This window comes from Macaca thibetana, chromosome 8 (assembly GCF_024542745.1).
Source record: "Macaca thibetana thibetana isolate TM-01 chromosome 8, ASM2454274v1, whole genome shotgun sequence".
Lineage (NCBI taxonomy): Eukaryota > Metazoa > Chordata > Mammalia > Primates > Cercopithecidae > Macaca > Macaca thibetana.
In genome coordinates, this window is record NC_065585.1 from 131,396,915 (window position 1) to 131,416,263 (window position 19,349).

A 19,349-nucleotide genomic window follows, 5' to 3' on the forward strand; every position below is an offset into this window, starting at 1 on the left:
CCAACTCTTTCCGGCAGGTGGAGCCAAAAGATCAGACCTGAAGCGTATTTCAGTTCAGCCTTCCCAGGCGAGGATACCAGCATTTTCTAGCTCTTAACAAGCTTTACGTTGTGGGGGGATCAGTGAAGAAGGTTATAAAGAGCTTGTATTCATCCACCCTATTCATATGTCCCCCACATTAGCAGTCCTTTTATTCATAATGTACTACCACCTGCAGCGCCTTGCCTTTCTTCCTGTAGCCATCGCCTCTCCAATCTTTCTCCAATCTCAGGCCTATAATCGTCAAATCGAGGTATCCAAATGCCAAAATGTTCCCCCTCACAGATGCTACTTCTCTCTCAACATTGCTTATGAAAAAGGGAAGAAGCTAATGTCCATTGAGAATGACTGTATTTCAGGCATTTCCACATGTCACTTGATCCCAATCATAGTGGTAATCATCGTAAGAGTTGCTGTTTTGGGACATTTACTATGAACCAAGTGCCATGCTAAGTGCTTTCATATATTATCTCATTTAATTCTCTTAGGATGCCTGTAAAATGGCATTATCATACCCATTTCACAGTTCTGGAAACTGAAATTCAGAGAGCTTTGTAAGCACAGGATAGCATATGTTGGAAGGCACATCCAGATTAATTTATATTTTATGAGCATCACGCCTCTACTGCTGTTGTTTTATAGTCTCTCACTTACACCAGGGCTTTCTCTCTGGGAACATAGGGACAAGAGGGGGAGGGCAGTTGTTGGGGAAGAGGAGAAAGGGAAGAGGACTGGCACTGCTTCCACTATGAAGGGGAGATATGATCAGGGTACCTTGTTCTAGACCCTATCTAGATGAGACCGCTGATCTGCAACATCTTATCTCCCTCCTCCTTACCAAAATAACCTAAAACTTTTCCCATAGAAACAATAGTTTTGTTTTTTTGCTATAACCCTATTAATATCATTATTCAACTACTTTGTAGGTTAAATAGGATTTTTCAACTACACTGGGAATTGATCTTCACCAATAAAACTATTTTTACAGGAATGCCATTTAGGCTCCAAGTAAATGTCTTGCAATATTTTAGATTATTACATTGCATGTACTTTGAATATTTGCATCCCAGAGTCAATAGACTTTGCAATTATTTTCTGTTAGAACTTAAATGGATGGTTATGTGAATGGATAGGTGGATGGATGGATAGACGGGTGGATGAATGGATAGATGGGTGGATGAACGGATGCATGGATGGATGGATGAATGGATGGATGAACAGATGGGTGGATGGGTAGATAGATGGGTGGGTGGATGGATGGATAGATGGGTGGATAGATGGATGAATGATGGATAGATGGGTGGATGAATGGATGGGTGAGAATCTGGGCAATAAATAGAGTGAGTTAAGATGTGGTGCTTATGAGACTAAGGATTTGTTCCCATGTAGACCAATCAATTTCATTCATTCCTGGAGCAATTTACATGTATTCCTATTCTACTAACCCATCTCAGAAATGTATACTATCAGTTGCAAAGGGAATTATGTGAGAGTACACAGATAGAGTAAAACAACTCATCTCTACTACTATAAAAGTAGCTGAAAATGTATACCTTATTATGATGGATCAGTAGCATCTCTTTACATTCTAGTTTTCAGAACTTCCATAGCATCCAGTTCACTCCTCTGTTAGTTCATCTACAGCACAAAATGAATTGTAAACATCTATTTATCCACTGTACACCAACTTGAATGGCTATCATTTTTTAAAATGGGAAACAAGTGCTGGTGAGGAAGTGGAAGAATTGGAACCTTTGAACAGGGCTGGTAGAAATGTAAAATGGTGTTACTGCTCTGGAAAATAGTTTGGTTCCTCAAAAAGTTAAACATAGAATTGCCATATAACCTAGCAATTCCAATCCTTGATATATATCCGAAAGAATTAGAAGCGGGGTCTAAACAGATACCTGTATAACAATATTCACAGCAGCTTATTTACAGTAGCCAAAAGATAGAAGCAACTCAAGTGCCCATCGACACATAAATGGATAAACAAAATGTGATATACATGTACAATGAAATATTATACAGCCACAAAAATGGATGAAATTTCATATATGCCACAGGGATGACCCTTGAGAACATTAGACGTAGTGAAATAAGTCAGACACAGAAGGATAGAAGGAACTGTATGATTCCACTTATATGAGGTACCAATAAATAGTATACTTACAAATGGCTGAAATGATAAATTTTATAGTATGTACATTTCATAATACTACAATTTAAAAAATCTATTTGTGTGCCTCACTTACTCATTGGACTGTAATTTCCCAAAGTATCGGATCTAATTCATTTTTGTATCCTCAACTTCAAACACAGAACCTAACATATAGGAACTAAAATAAATGACATTGGCCGGGCACGGTGGCTCATGCCTGTAATCCCAGCACTTTGGGAGGCAGACGTGGGAAGATCACTTGAGGTCAGGAGTTCAAGACCAGCCTGGCCAACATAGTGAAACCCCATCTCTACTAAAAATACAAAAATTAGCCAGGCGTGGTGGCAGTTGCCTGTAATCCCAGCTACTCAGGAGGCTGAGGCAGGAGAATCGCTTGAACCCAGGAGGCAGAGGTTGCAGTGAGCGAGATCGTGCCATTGCACTCCAGCCTGGGCAACAAGAGTGAAATTCCGTCTCAAATAAATAAATGACATCAAATTAAAAATACAAAAATACACAGAGAAATCGTCAATTTGAAATTCCTTATAAACACATGCATATGTAAACTCAAACAAGAACAGGAGAAACGCAATCTATTGGATGTCTTACTGTCTGCATTTTTAAAATTTCATTCACTCCACACATACATAATGAGCATGCCTGCTCTACCAGGCTCTGGGATATGTCATTGAAGAAGACAAAGCTTCTATCCTTACAGAGTACACACACATTGTACAGATAGGAAACATTCTAAATGACATAAATCATAAGTATAGGCCAGGCACGGTGGCTCATGTTTATAATCCCTGTGAAATCGCCTTTGCAAAAATTATAACTGAGGAAATTATGACAGTGAAAGCGATCAGACCTAACCAACTCCATCTTGCTTCTAACCTTTAAGCTGTGCTTGTTCATTCCTGTACATAGGCTGAACTAACTTTGGGAAGGAATTCAGTTCGTGGGTTGACTCTGAAACAACATTGATAACAGCCCTTTCCCGAAAAGACCCCCTTCTTGCCTGGGGACCAGTCTGCCTTTGCAGCACTAACAAATTAGCTACAAGATTGGAAATCATGGTTTATGGATCATGCAGTGTCTGGCTTCAAGAGTCTGAACCTCCCCACATTGCTCCTGGGGATAACATCACTATTGGGAAACCTAAGATCAGTGCTGGAGAGATTTGGCAGACCCCGCACTCCACCAAGACCAGTAATCTGGCTCCACCAGTCCTGCCGTCCCACCCAGGAACAGAAGACAGCAAGAAACACTCACTTCGACCCCCTATGATTCCATCTCCGACCTGACCAATCAGCACTCCCCACTTACCAAGCCCCTATCCACCAAATTATCTTTAAAAACTCTGATCTTTGAGTAATAATAAAACTGCTATCTCCTGCACAGCCTGCTCTGTGTGAATTACTCTTTCCCCATTGCAATTCCTATGTCTTTTTTTTTTTTTTTTTCTTTGAGACGGGGTTTCACTCCTGTTGCCCAGGCTGGAGTGCAGTGGTGTGGTCTCAACTCACTGCAACCTCCATCTCCCGGGTTCAAGTGATTTTCCTGCCTCAATCTTCCAAGTAGCTGGGATTACAGGCACATGCCCCTGACCTGGCTAATTTTGTGTTTTTAGTAGAGACAGGGTTTCACTATGTTGGCCAGGATGGTCTCAAACTCCTGACCTCAGGTGAACCACCTGCCTCGGCCACCCAAAGTGCTGGGATTACAGGCATGAACCACCATGCCCAGCACTCCTGTCTTGACAAATTGGCTCTGTCTAGGCAGCAAGCAAGGTAAACCCATTGGGCTGCTACACCAGCACTTTGGAAGCCTGAGACAGGAAGATGGCTTGAGCTCAGGCATTCAAGACCAGCCTGGACAACACGGCAAAACCCCGTCTCTATTTAAAATGCAACAAAAAAGTAGCCAGGCTTGGTAGTGTGTGCCTGCGGTCCCAGCTACCCAGGAGGCTGTGGTGGGAGGATCACTTGAACTTGGGAGGTGGAAGTTGCAGTGAACTGCACTCCAGCCTAGGTGACAGAGCAAGACCCTGTCTCAAATGAAAACAGAGAAAAAAAAAGTAAATATAACCCCAGGTTCTAGAGGGCCATAGGGAAGTGCTGGAATGGTGTGAGAGACTCCTTTTGCAAAGTACAATAGGGAAAGTCTCTGAGAAGAGAACATCTGAGCTCTAAATGATGAGACAGGACCTCAGTGTGACAACCTCAGGGAGCAAATTCTAGAAGAGGGATGAGCGTCTGCAAAGGCTCTAAGGGAAGAAGAAGAAGCACAGCATGTGAAAGAGACAGAAAAACCGTCACTGAGGCCAGACCATGGTGGGTGAGGAGGAAAATGAGAAAGATATATGTGCAGAACAAGTCGGGGGGCCAGGTCATGTTGGACCGCAGGCCGGGCCAAAGAGTTGGTATTCTATTCTAAGAGTAATAAGAGCTTTCAGGCTTTTCAAGCCTGATCTGACTTATGCTTTCAGGAGATAACTATAGCTTCTGTATGGCTACTGGGCCATCAAGGTACAAGACACTGGCAGGAACCCAGATGAACGGTGATGGTGGCTTGGATTACAGCTTTAGTCATGGAGATGATAAAGAGTGGCTGGGTTCAAGATAGATTTTGGAAGCTGCCCAGATAGAACCTGTTGATGCATTGGACTTGAAAAGAAAAAGAAAGAAGTCAACGGTGACTTCTAGGCCCGGTGTAGTGGCTCACGCCTGTAATCCCAGCACTTTGGGAGGCCAAGGAGGGTGGATTACCTGAGGTCAGGAGTTCAAGACCAGCCTGGTCAACATGACGAAACTCCATCTCTACTAAAAATACAAAAATCAGCCAGGCGTGGTGGTGGGCGCCTGTAATCCCAGCTACTTGGGAAACTGAGGCAGAAGAATCACTTGAACCCAAGAGATGAAGGTTGCGGTGAGCCGAGATCATACCATTGTACTCCAGCCTGGGCAACAAGCATAAAACTCCATCTAAAAAAAAAAAAAAAAAAAAAAAAAAAAGGACGACTTCTAGTCTTTTGCCTGAGCAGCTAAATAAAAGAGAGGTTCATGGCGTAAGAAAAGGAAGACTAGGCAAGAAGTGGGTGGGATGAAGACAGGGAAGAAGTTCAGATGGATAGTTTGCTTTGGATCATGTTAAGCTTGAGATGCCTCTTAGAAATCCAAGTGGACAATTCCATATGTAATTCTGGAGCTCAGATGAGAGGCTAAGGGTCTTCAACATATACATAAGATGACTTAATGGTCTTAGCAGCAGGGAGAGACAGAGGAGAAGATGTCCCAGATCAAAATCCTGCAGCGCCCCCAGATTTAGAAATCCACCAAGGAGAAGTACGCTAAGGAGTAAGTAAAAGAGTTGCGTCAGTGGAGGAATTCCAGGCAACGGTGCAGTCCTGGAAGCCTGGAGAAAACTGCATTTCCAGAAAAGCAGGGTGTTCAGCTGTGTCAGATGCTACTCTGAGGACAGGAAATTGACAGGAATTGATCAAGAGATTTAACAGATATGGAGGTCATTGTGGAACTTGATGGGCTAGAGCCAAAGAACTAATTGTAGCAGGATGATGACAAGAGTCTGTGAGAATGGAGGCCTAATATCAAGTCTTTTGAGAGGACATGCTTTGTTCAGAAGCAGAGCCCTAGAGCAGTAGCAGAAAGGGGATGTGAGATCCACAGAAGAACTTTTAAAGATGGCACCACATACAATACTGTATTATCTCAATTTTTACAATCTCACCATGCTACAGCTATTATTGTCCTCATTTTATGCATGAGAAACCTGAAACAGAAAAGTGAATTCCCCATGCATCAAAATTTTTAAAACCTAAAGAACAGCAAATGTTATTACTACACGAGACCTGAACTGTTTCCACCGGACCCTCATGACTCCCGATAAAATACAAAAGCAAAGGTTAAGTAGTTTTGTTTTCCTGTTTAACAGAATGATGCAGTCGTATGCCAAGCAGCATGAGTGGCCTTGTTTTTATCTTTCTGTTACTTGTTGACTTCGAATCTTTAATTAAACACAGGAAGCTCTCTGTCACTTTTGAGTCACTGGTCGGTGTCTGCGTTGATCGAGCCTGAATTTGGTTTCCAAGCTGGCAGTCTTTCTTCTAGCTCTATCTCTCAAATCTTTCCTATGAAATGACACAACAAGTTTTTAGGTCATCAAAAGTTATTTTGCTGTTATTGTTGCTTTAACTCTTAAAATTGGTAACTTGGTAACTCAAGATTTCAAGATTTATCAAAGTTGGCAGTCTCTAGAAAGTTCAATTTTGTCTTAAACCATGACAGATTACCCTTAAAAGGAATAAACTCAATCATTTATTTTACTGAGGTTAAAAGACATATATGTACTAAGTGTCTGCTCTATGCCAGGAATGGTGTTAGAGGGAGGCTGGTAGAAAACACAAAATAGGCTGGGCACAGTGGCTCATGCCTGTAATCCCAGCACTTTGGGAGGCTGAGGCAGGTGGATCACCTGAGGTCGGGAGTTTGAGACCAGCCTGGCCAACATGGCAAAACCCCGTCTCTACTAAAACTTCAAAAATTAGCCAGGCGTGGTGGTGCACACCTGTAGTCCCAGCTACTCGGGAGGCTAAAGCAGGAGAATCGCTCGAACCCGAGAGGCAGAGGTTGCAGTGACCTGAGATTGCGCCACTGCACTCCAGCCTGGATGACAGCCCAAGACTCTGTCAAAAAAAAAGAAAAGAAAACACAAAGTTGCTAGTGCCCTTTCAGTGGTGTGACAGAGCAACCACTGGAGACCCTGGGAAAACAAGCCCAGAGAAATCTGCCAAGGGGCGACTAGTAACCTATTTGGTATGAGCTGAGAAAACTCTATTATTGAATTTATATGCAAAACAATCGATTCATTAAATACACTGAAGGCGATAGCATTTTTATTCGTTTGCAATTGTCCTAGAATTACAGTTTTTAAAAAGCGTGTTGAAAGTTCCTATATTTGTAGCTATTTTATATTAAATAATATATAGCTATTTAGAATAAAATATACACATATGCTGTGAATAGAACTAGTTACAGTAAATCATTTTAATTTTAGATAAAATTATATTATTATGTAAATGATGTAACACAATAGCATACATAATCATACTACATGTAATATTCTATTTATATTAAAGTTTTAATTTTAGATAATAAACCTAATCTGTTACTCTTAGAAAAATACACTATGCCAAAAACTGTTCGTGCTAGAATTGCAGCTGACCACGACTGCCAAATTCAGGTCCCTCTCAGCTGGTCTCTGGCTGAGGAGGGCAGTTCTTTTTTTGGGATAGAGTCTCGCTCTGTTTGCCCAGGCTGGAGTGCAGTGGCACAATCTTGGCTCGCTTCAACCTCCACCTCCCAGGCTCAAGCAATTCTCCTGCCTCAGCCTCTTGAGTAGCTGGAATTACAGGTGTCCACCACCACGCCTGACTAATTTTTGCATTCTTTTTTTAATAGAGACAGGGCTTCACCATGTTGGCCAGGCTGGTCTCAAACTCCTGACCTCAAGTGATCCACCTGCCTCGGTCTCCCAAAGTGCTGGGATTACAGGTGCCCAGCTGAGAAGGGCAGTCCTTAATTGCTCTGCACAACTTGCTGGTGTGCACTCAGAAATAGTCAACAGAGGTAGAATATGACAGCCAGGAGGCGTTTTACACTCCTGGTGCTGCAGAGTGGTTGCTGGTTCTGTAAGAAGCAGTGTACAGAAAGCTGAAGTCATTGGCTCCATGTTCCTGATTTGTTCTTATGGCATATTCGTATCCAAGGAAGCTTCCTCAAGGTCAGCTTCTTTCTCCCTTTCTCTATCTCTGCTTTAACCAGAATTTTTTTTCCTTCAGCTCAAATTACCAACATTTAAAAGGGAAAGATTCTAGGAGGGATAACCATAAAATAATTTAGGGCTAGCAATGTATGTATGTATTAGTCTGCTTTCACGCTGCTGATAAAGACATATCGAGACTGAGTAATTTACAAAGGAAAAGAGGTTTAATGGACTCACAGTTTCACGCAGCTGGGGAGGTCTCCCAATCATGGTGCAAACGGAAAGGCTCATCTTACAGGGAGGCAAACAAGAGAGAAAGAGGACCAAGTGAAAGGGTTTCCCCTCATAAAACCAAAAGATCCTGAGAGACTTACTCACTACCACGAGAACAGTATGGGAGAAACCGCCCCCGTGATTCAATTATCTCCCACTGGGTCCCCCGACAACACATGGGAATTATGGGAGCTACAATTCAAGATGAGATTTGAGTGGGGACACAGTCAAACCAATGTACCTTGGATGCATGAATGTATAAAAGTCCTCGTGTCCCAAACGGAGGGCTTTGAGAATGCTAAGATGCTGAGTTGACTGGCGGAAGTTTTCCTCTGCCCTTGGGAAAAGGAGGCAGGCTTCAAAGACAACCTTAGCTTTTTCACAAAAATGCCCTTTGTAGCTCCTGTTTCCATGGGGATGGAAATATATAACTGAGAGATGTGACGGGTAGAATTGTGTCCCCCTAGAAAGGTATGCTGAAGTTCTAACTCCCAGTACTGCTGAATGTGACCTTACTTGGAAATAGTGTCCTTGCAGATGTAATTAGCTAAATGAAGATGAAGTCAGACTGGAGTGGAGTGGGTCCTTAGTCAAATATCACTGGTGTTCTTCTAAGAGCAGGGAAATTTGGACCCAGACACAGAAGGAAAAGGCCACGTAATGAAGGAAGCAGAGATTGGAGTTATGCCACTGCAAGCCAAAAATTGCCTGAGGCCAAAAGAAGCTGGAAGACACAAGGAAGGATCCTCCCTTAGAGGCTCAGAGGAAGCGCAGCCCTGCTGACACCTTGATTTCAGACTTAGCCTCCAGAACTGCAGGAGCATTCACTTCTGTTGTTCTAAGCCACTCTGTGTTGCTCTGCGACAGCAGCCCTAGGAAACAAGCACAGTGTTAACCGAAAAATAAACAAACTTTGAATGCCAACATTACACAAAAGCAATGTGAGAAGTAAAAGGGAAACAAAAGTCCTAAGCTATTATTACAATATCCTCGTGTTTCTTATTCTAGAGAGACGTTAAAAACGTTCTTATTTTCCACCACCTAAATGGACCCTACTTATCGGTTCAGATGGAAAAATGGACTTTGGAGATTGTGGGGTCAGTCTCCTGACTGTTTGTTCTAAACTCTGGGAACCAAAAAGGATTCACCTACAGTCCACATGGCCTCGGTTTTTATAAGAAATAAAATTTTAGCTAAACTCGGAACCATACGACAGATCGGTTGCAGTTGTTAAGCTGTTTTTTAGAGTATGGTTTTCTGTTGCTTGACTAGCAGTAAAACTGCTGAGTAAGAAACTGAAGCCATGCTCTCCTAACCCCATCCCGGGCTTTGTAAACACTCACTGGATTCTGGGAAATCACGAGACAGCAGTAAGCAGAATTCCATTTTACCATTTCTTAGTCATGCGAACTTGGGCAACTTATTTAACCTTTCTGAGTCTTAGTTTCAACATTTGTAAAAAGGACATGTGTAAACTCCTAATCCACAGATTAAGTGTCAACAGAGTTTGGACCAAGGACCCAAAACTGAAAACAAGAAGCGTCAAGCACCCCCACGTTTTCAGGCAGGCTTTTGGCCATTTCCACAAGACTTGCAGAGTTATCCCCAAACCCGTTTGCTAACGTTGCAGAATAAGCCAATTACTCCTCTCAAGATATAAAAGAGAATATTAAAGATGTGCTAGAGAGGCTGCCAGGGACAGTATCCTTGTGGAGGATTGCTGGGGTGCCATGCAGTTCACGGGAGGTAGAAAAGGGGTGCCCTTCTGCAACCCACCTGCTTCAGATCAGAGAGAAACCAGAAAATATTAGAAAATGTTGGAAAACTTGAAGTGTGGAGAGTATGCATGGACTGGTGTCTCATTGGTGGTTTTTTGTTTTGCTTTGTTTTTTAGAGACAGGGTCTCACTCTGTCGCCCAGGCTGGAGTACAGTGGCATGATCATAGCTCACTGCAGCCTTGAACTTCTGGGCTCAAGCTATCTTCCTGCCTCAGTTTCCTGAGGAACTAGGACCACAGGTGTGCACCACCGTGCCTGGCTAATTGAAAAAAAAAAAAAATTTAGAGAGGGGGTCTTGCCAGGTTGCCCAGGCTGGTCTCAAACTCCTGGCCTCAAGCGATCCTCCCACCTCAGCCTTCCAAAGTGCTGGGATTACAGGTAAGCCACCATGCCCAGCCTCACTTGCATTTCATAAAAAGGTTGAAAGCCAGAGGCTGTGGCTGAGCTTCCCTGGAGGCAGGGGGAGGAGTGGGCTCTAGGAGGAGCTGGAAGCACCACACCAGGGGCATCACAGGGGTGATGACTTCCACGGGCCAGAGTCACCTTGATCTGGGCCAAAGAAAGAAAGAAGGAGACTCCATCTGAGAAGACCGTCTGGGGAGGAGGGGAGGTGGCAGCAGTAATCCCCACCTACAGGGAGTCAGAGTGGATAGAAGATGAAGGGGCCAACCCAGGAATGATCGTTGGTTGTGCCCAGTGGGACTGTCCAAGATCCCCACAAGAGGGAGCCAGGAGACACACAGTCCATATGTGGCCATGTGCCACACTTGCGTGGGCAGATTAGCCCTGCCCCAGTCAGAGACAGCCTTTTCAGCCCCTCAGCCCTTCTCCCCTCTTCCCTTGAATCCCAAAGGAGCACAGTAAGTTCGGGGAAAGGACTAGTGGAAGACAGAGGAAGGGATAGGAAGGAAGTTAACTGTGGCCTGGCCACACTGTAGACCTCCTAGCTGGAGGCAGGATGCATCTAAGGAGAGGAAACACTATGGTGAATTGGATGTGGGTTGAGGCTGGGCGCAGTGGCACACGCCCATAATCCCAACAATTCGGGAGGCCAAAGCAAGAGGATCGCTCAGGGCTGAGAATTTGAGACCAGCCTGGCCAACGTAGCAAGATCCTGTCTTCATGTATTTACTTTAAAAATATTTTTTAAAAATAAAAATAAAAAATAAATGTGTGTTGGCATTTCAACTATGTATTAGATTTTTTAATATCTGAAAGTGATAGGTAAATCAGTGAACTCAGAAATTCATCCAAGGACAGAGAAGAACAATTCTTGGAAAAATACATGACATGGTGTTGAGGAACAATCAGGTTGGTGTTTAGCATCTCTCTGCAGAGCCCACCTTGTACACAGGGCCCTGGGAGATAGTGGGAAAACGGGGAGGCCACACCACGGCAGAAGACTCTCTAGAGGCATGTCTCTGCCCTGCTCTTCCTAGGGAATTTTTGCACTTTTTCTTATGGAGCCTGGAGGTGGCTGATGAGTGATGGTGGCTGAACTGGTTCTGCAGAGATGGTCTGGCACCTGCGGTTGTTGAGCTTTGAAGCCTCTGCCAAATGCAAGGAGGGCACAGGAAAAGTCACATTTCATGCCCCATTGCAAAAGAATAGGATGAGTTGATGTGAGCTAAGTACTATGCACAATGCCTGGCACCCAGGAAACGGTATATGGAAGGTACAGCATCTTCATTTTACTACAGACAGAATGGATGCTAAAATTCATCCAAATCTTTCATTGTCTCTACAATCTGAAATTCCACTCTCTGGTTAATAAAGTTGTCTTTAAGAAAGTGGTTTTTCATTATGGAAATGAAAATCGTGAATAACACACTCAAGTCCAGCCTCAGTCCCGGGCGGATCCGTTATGCAAAGGGACCCTGCCTTTTGCAACATACGACACACAAACCCACAGCGGGTTCCAGTCCCAATAGTGCACTTGTCTGACAGGATCTTCGCTCAGAAAGAAACAGTTGTCAGGTTCATGTTGTGGCCTAGCAGGAGTTTAGAAAGTTCCGTAAGGGAAAATAATGTAGACAAACTTTGAACCTGTCCCAGGTGTGTTGATTTGATGCCAAACCATGGATAGGTAACTTGATTCAGCTGAACCTCGTTAAAATAATGCTGGAAAACATTAACATTACCGCAACATTCTCTTTTATTTATTTATTTTTTTTTTTTGAGAAGGAGTCTTGCCCTGTTGCCCAGGCTACAGTGCAGTGGCGCAGTCTTAGTTCACTACAACTTCTGCCTCCTGGGTTCAAGTGATTCTCCCACTTCAGCCTCCTGAGTAGCTGAGATTACAGGTGTGCACCACTACGCCTGGCCAATTTTTGTATTTTTAGTAGAGATGGGGTTTCACCATGTTGGCCAGGCTGGTCTCAAACTCCTGACCTCGGGTGATCCACCAGCCACGGCCTCCCAAAGTGCTGGGATTACAGGCGTGAGCCACCATGCTCGGCCCATTACTGCAACACTCTAAGAAATCACTAATAACCATGTCATTATGGAGAAGCCCAAACCTTCCTATTCTATTTAACTTGTACTAATTAGAAAAAGGCACTTTGATTGCTGTAACATAAGCCTATCACCCACTGAATGTAGAGTCCATCATTACTGGAATCTATTTTGATGAGCACCTGCTTTGGGGGATGGAATCCTCTATGTGAGGCCTCTTTCTGTCTAATACAGGGCTCTTTACCTTTTTATATGGTGATTTGGTGGCAGATGACAGTCAACATGTCTCTGAATCATCATGAATTTTTAGCATTATACAGAACTGGTTTAGAGATCAAAACTAACATCATTTTGTTACGATACAGGTGCTGTGTAATAAAAAGGAGGAGTCATTTGTAGAGCTGAGAAACCTTTTTTTAATAAGTTAGATTTTAGTCCAGGCATGGTGGCTCACTCCTGTAATCCCAGCACTTTGGGAGGCCAAGGCGGGCGGATCACCTGAGGTCAGAAGTTCGAGACCAGCCTGACCAACATGGTGAAACCCAGTCTCTACTAAAAATAAAGAATTCGCTGGGCGTGGTGGCCTGCTCCTGTAGCCCCAGCTGCTTGAGAGGCTGAAGCAGGAGAATCGCTTGAACCCAGGAGGCGGAGGTTGCAGTGAGGTGGTATCACACCACCGCACTCCAATCTAGGAGGTTGCAATAAGCTGAGATTGTGCCTCTGCACTCCAGCCTGGGCAACAGAGTGAGACTCCATCTCAAAAATAATAATAATAAAATAGTGAATAATTTAGATTTTAATTCGTTCAACAAATATTCATCAAGGGCTTACATGCCCATAGATAAGTGTTGCAATAAAAAGCAGAATTTTTACATTTCTATTTTTTAAGGAAGGCATTTTCTGACATTTACGGGTAAGGATAGCCCAAGAATATTTTCACGTATCTTGTTGTTTCACAGCTCAAGCTATGGGAATGAAAATCTGAGTTTCTAAGGACTTCCCCGAGACAGCCTGAGACAGGGGAGGTAACTTCCACTATCTCCTAGGTAGGCAGTAGGTAACTAACCCTGCGGTGCAGAACCAGTGCTCTGAAAATGATCAGGAAAAATACCCCAATATCTACTGCTTCCTTCTAAGTGGGAAGATGGGGAAAGAATATTAGAAGAAAAAATCAAAGTGGATAATTATGAGAAAATTATAACGGTAAAAATAAAACATGAAAGATAGGAAAAGCAGCAGTTCTATATTATTAAGTCTTGTTATGGCAGTTGGTTCCTTTTATTTTCAAGTGGGTTGACCTGACATTCTATTCATTTTGACTTTAAATGCTAGAAGAGTACCTTTCAGCCAAAAAAAAAATTTAAAAAAATCAATGTGAAATTTTCATTGTTATAATTGAAAAGTTGGCCAGGCGTGGTGGCTTATGCCTGTAATTCCAGAACTTTGGGAGGCCTAGGCGGGAGAATCACCTGAGTTCAGGAGTTCGAGACCAGCCTGGCCAACATGGTGAAACTCTGTCTCTACTAAAAATACAAAAATTAGCTGGGTGTGGTGGCAGGTGCCTGTAATCCCAGCTACTCAGGAGGCTGAGGGAGGAGAATCATTTGAACCCGGGAGGTAGAGGTTGCAGTGAACTGAGATCATGCCACTGCACTCCAGCCTGGGCAACAAAGCACGACTCTCTCTCTCTCTCTCTCTATATATATATATGAAATATGTATATGAAATTTACATATTTTATATACGTATATATTTCATATACATATATGTGTATATATTCATACATGTATATATTTCCTATACATCTATAAATATATATATTTCATGTACATATATGTGTGTGTGTGTATATATATATATGAAAAGTAACCATAAACATCTAGCGAGCTGCAGGTGGAAAGATAGAACACCTAAACAGATAAACAAGTGTCTAAAAATGTTGGCAATTGAGCAACCAAACAAAAGGCATCAGACCTCACCCTGATCCATATCAGATCTCAGAGTCATCTGTGGAATCTTCCTCCCTGAACTTTTTAAACATCCAATGTCAAATTCCTCCCCTCCCACATCCCCGTCCCTGCCCTCCCCATTCACGCACACCCTCTTTTCCCTGTCTTGCTGTGAAACTTGGCTTTTGCCATGCACCCAGTCCCCAGGCTAACCGCCGCCCCCAACACCACATTACTTTTGCTCTTCTCTTCTGGAATACTGACGTCCAAGCCTAACATCTGTCATGTGAAGCACTGCAATTAAATAGCCTCCTAACCAGCCCCCCTTTCTCTCTGTTCTGCTACAGAGTGATGGCTCAAAACCAAATCAGGGCATGGCATTACCTGGCTTTAAAACCACTCACAGTTCTCTCACCTGCAGAATAAAGACCACACCCTCCAGCATGACATTCAAGTTTTTTCTGAACCTGCCTCAGCAGCGTCACAGTGATGGCGATGGTGAGATCACACACACACATTTATACATTTATAGTGGGACACACTTCGTGATCCTCTGGAGTTCCTCTTTCATGTTTTAGCTCCCACCGTTGCCTCTGCCTGGATCGCTTTTCTCCTTTATCTGCCTGGTGAAGTATCATCCTTCAAGTACCAGCTCCCCAGCTCCATTACTTCCTGGAAGAGAGCTCACGTCGAGCTAGAGTTGAGAGTGGTTCCTCCTGATGGCCCAACACAACAAGGCTGAGTAAGTGTGTGTGTCTACGGGCAGGGATGGCTTCTGCTACTCAAGAAAATCAAAGAAACAAGAGGATTATTTTTAAAATAACAGAAATGGAAACAAACTGAATGAATTTTTTAAAAGTCGCTGGAATGAAAAGAATGAAATGTGTCACAAAATAAAGAGACAAGATGATTTCAGGTCCTTTTTTTATTTTCAAGTGGCTTCACATGCCATTCAATTTCACTTTAAGCACTGAAACAGCACAAGCCAACCTTTTATTAAAAAGAGAGAGAGAAAGCCATTTATTTCCATATTAACTAGAAACAAGTAATGCGTCAGGTGTTTAAAAAAGAACCTGATTGCCTTAATATCATCAACAGTGCAACCTCTGGATGAGGGTGCAGGCTAGTAAAAATAAAAACAATGATTGATACTTTTTTTCTATTTTCTTACCTACAGGGATTAAAAGGATTAGCTAGCTGATGGATTGGAATGTTAAAACTCTCAGAAAACATATTTCCCTAGTTACAGATACAAACAATGAAGAACACTTGTCTTTGTGTCAAATTCTAGTAAATAAATATTCAGGTATATTACGAGGAAGTTAAAAGGTTTATTTCAATGCCAAAGGGGGAGCTGGTGAAGGAAACTGGTTGTAAACTATTAGAGTTCTCCTTTCTCATCTTCTGCAGGGAAGAAAACACATCAGTTCATTTTCCAAGCGCAGATCATCCCCAAACGTCATGTGCAAAATTATGCTTACCTGTCTATTAAGATAAAATGAATCGGCAGTGAAACTTACACTATGTTAAAGAGAGAACAGCAAAGATGAGACAAGGTATAAATTCTGAACCCGCCAGCTAAATATTACAGGAGGGTGTCCTTTTCACTTTGTAGGTCCTAGCTGAAACCTGTTGCAAAAAGGGTGGTGGAGAGTTAGCTGAAATCAAGATTCCTTGGAAGTCAATCCAAAATGGATTTGCAGAATGAGGTCTGCAAGGACAAAAGTCAAATTGAATCATGTCCTTTTATTACCTGGCTGGAAACTGGTCCATACCCCTCACCATTCCCTTGATTCTGTTTACACTAAGACATTTCTGGGCCTTTGCTACTCCTGACTCTGCCTGAAATTTCCTTCCCCAACCTTCTCTGACTCATAAAATCTTATAGATCCTTTATGACCCAGTCCAAATGTCACTTCAGTGACCCTCCCACTTTGGCCCCATGTCCCTGGAAACAGCCCTCTGCATATACTTTTATTACACTGTTTATCTCTTGATATCATGGCTGTTTCCTCCTATGCCTGTCTCTTCCTCTGAACTCAGCCTGTTCCATCTTTCTGAGCACCAAGCTCAGCGAGCACTCAAAGAATGCTTGATGAAAGAATGAGTAAATTAATGCATCAATGGAGATGAAGTTGCTGGCCTCAGACCTGCCCATGTCACCCCCTGTCTTAAACTCTCTAGTCCCAGTTTCCAGTATCCCTTTGTCATAAGGCAAGGCCATTAGATGATTTCTAAAATAACTACAACTTCAGGATTCTAAAGCAGTTTTCTTCTGTATCCGTTAATTATTGCTGCATGACAGTCCATCCCCGAAGTTAATGATTGACTATTTATTATTTTGCTATCATTTGATGTTCTTGTCTGGGCTCATTCATGAGACTACATTCAGCTGGCTGCAAATCAGGGACCAAGATGGACTTGTCAGGAGCCTTGGATAGAGCTGGCAGCTGGGTGCCTTGGTCCTCTTCCAAGCATCCTTTCCTCCTCCACACACTAGACTAGTTTTTTCGCTTGGACAAGCTCCCATGCACAAGCAACTCTCAAGTCTCTGCTATGTCATACTTACGGGTGTCCCATTGACCAAGGCAAGTCACACGGCCAAGCCTAGTCATTGATTGGTGAATTAGATTCAACTTCTTTCTAAGCAAAGTGGCAAAGAATTTGTAGTCATTTTTAGTCTACCAGAACTTCATAGAAATCCTATTAATTTTCTTGTCACCACCATTGTAAATGGGATTTTTTTTTTTTTTTTTTTTTTTTTTTTTTTGCCTCTTCCTGTCAATATTTTTACCCTTACATTTAGGCCCTTATCTAATTTTATTGGTTAGTCCTTCCAGCTCAATGCTTAAAAAATAGTTCTGAGGCCGGGCTCGGTGGCTCACGCCTGTAATCCCAGCACTTTGGGAGGCCGAGGCGGGCGGATCACGAGGTCAGGAGATCAAGACCATCCTGGCTAACAGTGAAACATCGTCTCTACCAAAAATACAAAAAATTAGCCGGGCGAGGTGGCGGCGCCTGTAGTCCCAGCTACTGGGAGGCTGAGGCAGGAGAATGGCGTGAACCCGGGAGGCGGAGCTTGCAGTGAGCCGAGATGGCGCCGCTCACTCCAGCCTGGGGGACAGAGCGAGACTCCGTCTCAAAAAAAAAAAAAAAAAAGTTCTGAACTTGCCGGGAATGCTTACGCTATTAAACTACTTATAATGTTGGCCATTGATTTAAGTAGATATTCTTTACCACTGAGGGAAATATCCCTCTATTTTATTTCACCATGGGTTTTTGTGGTTGTTGTTTAAATTAGTCATTCATGTTGAATGTTAACAAAATAGAATCTCAGAGGATCGAAAAACTGTTGGGTACTATGCTTACTACCTGGGTGATTAAATAACCTGTACATCAAACCCCCATGGCACGCGATTTACACATATAATAACCTCCACATGTATCCCTGAACCTAAATAAAAGTTTAAAAATTGATTTTGGCCGGGCGCGGTGGCTCACGCCTGTAATCCCAGCACTTTGGGAGGCCAAGGCGGGCGGATCACGAGGTCAGGAGATCGAGACATCCTGGCTAACACGGTGAAACCTTGTCTCTTCTAAAAAATACAAAATATTAGCCAGGCATGGCAGTGGGCGCCTGCAGTCCCAGCTACTCGGGAGGCTGAGGCAGGAGAATGGCGAGAACCCCGGAGGTGGAGCTTGCAGTGAACCGAGATCACGCCACTGCACTCCAGCCTGGGCAACAGAGCGAGACTCCGTTTCAAAAAAAAAAAGATTTTAAATTTTACAGAAAGAATCTGTTAGTATTTTTTAATTTATTAATATAACAGGTATTATGAATAGATTTCTTACTACCGAGCATTCATTCTGTTTTTTATACAGGTCCTTCCTCTCCTGCCTCCTACCCTTAGCTGTCAAGAAATGACTATTCTGCATACAGACTGTCAATGGATTTCAGCCTTCCAGTTCCACTTCTTCCTCTTCCCCAGCTGTTAGCATCTAGTTCTGTGCAGTCCAGTCCAATGACAACATACCACGTGACGCTACTGAACACTCCGAATATGGTGAGCCTGAATTGAGGTGTGACACAGTGTAAAAGACATAGAATTTGAAGGCTTAGCACCAAAAAGAGAATATAGATCTCTCAGTAATAATTTTAATATGAGTACATGTTGAAATGAAATCATTTCAGATATACTGGATTAAATAAAATATAGTATGAAAATTAATTTCACATTTTTTACCTTTTTTAATGTCACTACTAGAAAATTTTAAATTATATTACCTACATAACTATATATATCTCTATTGGACATCACTGATCTAGAGGAATTCTACTCTTTGGTTGTAGATATTCCTAAGATATTTTGATATTCCTATTTAAAGATAGTTGACCAGGGATGTTGGCTCAAACCTGTAATCCCAACACTTTGGGAGGCCAAGACGGGTAGATCGCTTGAGGCCAGGAGTTCAAGACCAGCCTGGCCAACATGGTGAGACCCCCTCTCTACTAAAAATGCAAAAAAATGAGCTGAGCATGGTGGCGTGGTGGCATATGCCTGTGGTCCCAGCTACACGGGAGGCTGAGGCACAGAATTGCTTGAACTTCAGAGGCAGAGGTTGCAGTGAGCTGTGCCCCTGTACCCAGTCTGGGCAACAGAGCAAGACTCTGTCTCAAAAAAAATAAAATAAAATATAGATAGTTGAACATACTTGTGATCCATAGTCAGAGTTTCATCCTGGCTTTGTTCTCACCTCTTTCTATACATGCCCCAGATAATCCCCTCTCCTCTGGGTTTGGCCACGTGACTTAGCAAATGCAAGCAGAGGGTTAAGAAGTGTTTGTGTATTAGAGTTGCCTTCTCTTGCTGTTGGAACCCTGAACCGCCAAGCGAAGAAGCCAGGCCAGCCTT

At 42.9% G+C, this 19,349-nt stretch overlaps 1 long non-coding RNA gene across 1 annotated transcript; it reads right to left on the minus strand.

Annotated features, from left to right (window-relative positions):
- Positions 1-14,877: 14,877 nt before the first annotated feature.
- LOC126960593 (uncharacterized) lies at positions 14,878-16,268 on the minus strand. Its single transcript, XR_007728071.1, has 3 exons — positions 16,190-16,268; positions 15,957-16,065; positions 14,878-15,214 (listed from the first exon to the last, which is right to left on the minus strand). It is a non-coding gene; the product is annotated as an uncharacterized LOC126960593 (long non-coding RNA).
- Positions 16,269-19,349: the final 3,081 nt, after the last annotated feature.